Here is a 4,159-nt window from a genome sequence, read left to right as displayed (position 1 = left end):
CCCTTTCTCTTTCTCTTTTCCTTCTAGAGTCTTGAAAGTGTTAGTCGCTCAGTCGTCTCTAACTCTTTGCAACCCCATGGACTGTAGTCCGCCAGGCTCCTCTGTCCATAGGATTCTCCAGGCAAGAATACTGGAGTGGGTAGCTGTTCCCTTTTCCAAGGGCTCTCCCCATCCCAGGGATCAAACCCAGGTTTTGTGGTCTGAGCCATGAGGGAAGACTTTTCCTTCGAGAACTCCTATAATATAAATGTTGGTTCATTGAATGTTTTCCCAGGGGTCTCTGAGACTGTCCTTATTTCTTTTCATCCTTTTTTTTTTTTTATTATTCTGTTCCATGGCAGTGACCTCCACCATTCTGTCTTCCAGCTCACTTATTCATCCTTCCGCCTCAGTTATTCTATTACTGACTTTTTCCAGTGTGTATTTCATTTCCATTATTGTATTGTTCATCTCTTGTTTGTACCTCATTCCAATTTTGCTGAAATCCCTAGAAGGATCATCCCTATTAACCCTTCCTAAAACAGTCCTTTCCTCCTTACTCCTGCTTTATTTTTATCCTTCACTTACCCCTATCTGAAATTATATTGTGTTGTTGATTTTATGCACACAGACACACACATTATTATTATTTTTAATGTGTAGAATGCTATCTTTTCTGTCATGTTCATTGTTTCATTGATATATCCCCAGTGCCTAATAGAGTTTCTGGAACTCAGCAGGAAGTCAATAAATGTTAGTTCAATGAGTGAATAAATGAAGGCATATATCAGGATGATGAAGAGCTGTTTAGACTACCTCTCCATCAATATCTATGTGTTAAAGTGTCTATTTCATATCAGTGCTACAGGATATAAATTTTGTTTTATACAACATTTAATTTAAAAGTTTAGTTTTTGAGGCTGTATAAATCCACTTGTATCTGTTTCATTAAGCCTCCTCTACTGGTTATCTTGGGACAGGGCAAAGAAAAAGCTCATTGCTGTTCAGTTGCTGAGTCGTGTCCAACTGTTTGCAAACCCATGGACTGCAGTCTGTCAGGCCTCCCTGTCCATCACCAACTCCCAGAGCTTATCCAAACTCATGTCCATTGAGTCGAAGATGCCATCCAACCACCTCATCCTCTGTAAAGCCCTTCTCCTCCTGCCTTCAATCTTTCCCAGCATCAGGGTCTTTTCAAATGAGTAGGCTCTTCGCATCAGGTGGCCAAATTATTGGAGCTTCAGCTTCAGCATCAGTCCTTCCAATGAATATTCAGGACCGATCTCCTTTGGGATGAACTGGTTGGATCTCCCTGCAGTCCAGGGAGATCCAACACCACAATTGTGTGTTAGTCTCTCAGTCGTGTCTGACTCTTTGTGACTCCATGGACTGCAGCCCACCAGGCTTCCCTGTTTATAGAATTCTTCAGGCAAGAACACTGGAGTGGATTGCCATTCCTTTCTCCAAGAGGAACTTTACAACCCAGGGATCAAACCCTGGTCTCCTGCCTTGCAGACAGATTCTTTACCACTTGAGTGACAGGGAATTCTTCAGTGCTCAGCCTTCTTTAGGTCCAGCTCTCACATCCATACCGCAACAGCTGGAGTGGTATTATTTGCACATCTGAGGTTGTTGATGTTTTTCCCAACAATCTTGATTAAAGCTTGTGAGTCATTCAAGTCAGCATTTCACATGATGTACTCTGCATAGACGTTAAATAAGCAGGGTGACAATGTGCATCCTTGATATACTCCTTACTCAGTTTTGAACCAGTCTGTTGTTTCATGTCTGATTCTAACTGTTGCTTCTTGACCTGCATACAGGTTTCTCAGGAGGCAGGTAAGGTGATCTGGTATTCCCATCTAAGAATTTTCCACAGTTTGTTGTGATTCAAACAGTCAAAGGCTTTAACATAGCCAATGATGCAGAATTACATGTTTTTCTGGAATTCTCTTGCTTTTTCTATGATCCAAGGAATGTTGGCAATTTGATCTCTGGTTCTTCTACCTTTTCTAAATCCAGCTTGAACATCTAGAAGTTCTTAGTTTCCGTACTATTGAAGCCTATCTTGAAGGATTTTGAGCATTACCCTGCTAGAATGTAATGAGCTAGCAACTGTATGGTAATTTGAGCATCCTCTGGCATTGCCTTTCTTTGGGTTTGGAATGAAAACTGACCTTTTCCAGTTCTGTGATCACTGCTGAGTTTTCCTAATTTGCTGGCATATTGAGTGCAGCACTTTCGTAGCATCATCTTTCAGGATTTGAAATAGCTCAACTGGAATTCCATCACCTCCACTAGATTTGTTTACAGTAATGCTTCCTAAGGTGCACTTGACTTCATAGTCTATGATGTCTGGCTCTAAATGAGTGACCACACCATCATCATTATCCAGGTTATTAAGACCTTTTTTGTACAGTTCTTCTGTGTGTTCCTGCCACCTCTTCTTAATCTTTTTCTGCTTCTGTTAGATCCTTGCCATTTCTGTCCTTTATTTTGACCATCTTTAGATGAAATATTCCCTTGGTATTTCTAACTTTCTTGAAGAGATCTCTCAGTTCAGCTCAGTCACTCAGTCGTGTCTGACTCTTGTGACCCCATAGACTGCAGCACACCAGGCCTCCCTGTCCATCACCAACTCCTGAGCTTGCTCAAACTCATGTCCATCGAGTTGGTGATGCCATCCAACCATCTCATCCTCTTCCCCTTCTCCTGCCTTCAATCTTTCTCAGCATCAGGGCCTTTTCAGGGTCAGCTCTTGGCATCAGGGGAACAAGTATGCAGCTTCAGCTTATGCTTGATGCTGACTTATTGACAAAGACCCTGATGCTGGGAAAGATTGAATACAGGAGGAGAATATAATCAATCTGATTTCGGTATTGACCATCTGGTGCTGTCCATGTGTAGAGTCATCTCTTGTGTTGTTGGAAAAGGGTGTTTGCTATGACCAGCATGTTCTCTTGGCAAAGCTCTGTTAGCCTTTGCCCTGCTTCCTTTTGTACTCCAAGGCCAAACTTGCCTATTATTCCAGGTATCTCTTGAATCCCTACTTTATTTCAACTTGATTTTAAAATTCTCCAAATCTTGGAAATCAAGAGAGTATTTAAATGTTAATTGGTTTCTTTTTGATAGTTGCTCTGAATTACAGTTGCCCCCATCTCCAATTCTCTTTTCTAAGATGCTATTTGATGTGGAGGATAGAGAGGTATGACCTATGTAAAGCCACAGAGGGAAGACTGGGTCCTCAGATCTCCCCAGTGTCCTCTGGATCCTCCGCGGCTTCTCCTGTAGGTGGATGAAAAGCTGTGCTTCCTGCATTAACGTGCCTGAGGTTGATTAATCGTCTCTAGCGATTTGGACTTGGTGTACTAACTCCAGATGCCTGCTTTCCCACTCAGCGCATGCCTGCATGTGTCCTTAGAGGTGACTGCGTAACCTCCCCTCCATCTTGCTGGCTGAACAGTCCTGGAGCCACGCAGGAGTTCATGCCCCTGACCTGGTGTGTGTGGGCTCTTCGTCTCTCAGGATGCTTATAACCACTGCCTTATAACCCTTATAACCACTGCCACCCCTCGATCAAGCACGCTTAACTCTATCCCGTCTAACTCTCTTGGGAGCCTACAGTCTCTGCTTGAAACAGGGTTGGGCCTTCTCTTTCTCGAGATCCTTCTTTCCTCTTCTCTAGGGACGTACAAATTGCCAACATCTGCTGGATCATTGAAAAAGTAAGAGAGTTCCAGAAAAACATCTATTTCTGCTTTACTGACTATGCCAAAGCCTTTGACTGTGTGGATGACAATAAACTGTGGAAATTCTGAAAGAGAGGGGAATATCAGACCACCTGACCTGCCTCTTGAGAAATCTGTATGCAGGTCAGGAAGCAATAGTTAGAACTGGACATGGAACAACAGACTGGTTCTAAATAGGAAAAGGAGTACGTCAAGGCTGTATATTGTCACCCTGCTTATTTAACTTATATGCAGAGTACATCATGAGAAACACTGGGCTGGAAGATGCACAAGCTGGAATCAAGATTGCTGGGAGAAATATCAATAACCTCAGATATGCAGATGACACCACCCTTATGGCAGAAAGTGAAGAGGAACTCAAAAGCCTCTTGATGAAAGTGAAAGTGGAGAGTGAAAAAGTTGGCTTAAAACTCAACATTCAGAAAACAAAG

Source organism: Bison bison, unplaced genomic scaffold (assembly GCF_000754665.1).
Source record: "Bison bison bison isolate TAMUID 2011002044 unplaced genomic scaffold, Bison_UMD1.0 scf7180017864189, whole genome shotgun sequence".
Lineage (NCBI taxonomy): Eukaryota > Metazoa > Chordata > Mammalia > Artiodactyla > Bovidae > Bison > Bison bison.
The sequence above is the reverse complement of the archived record's forward strand: the minus strand, read 5'-3'. Positions refer to the sequence as shown.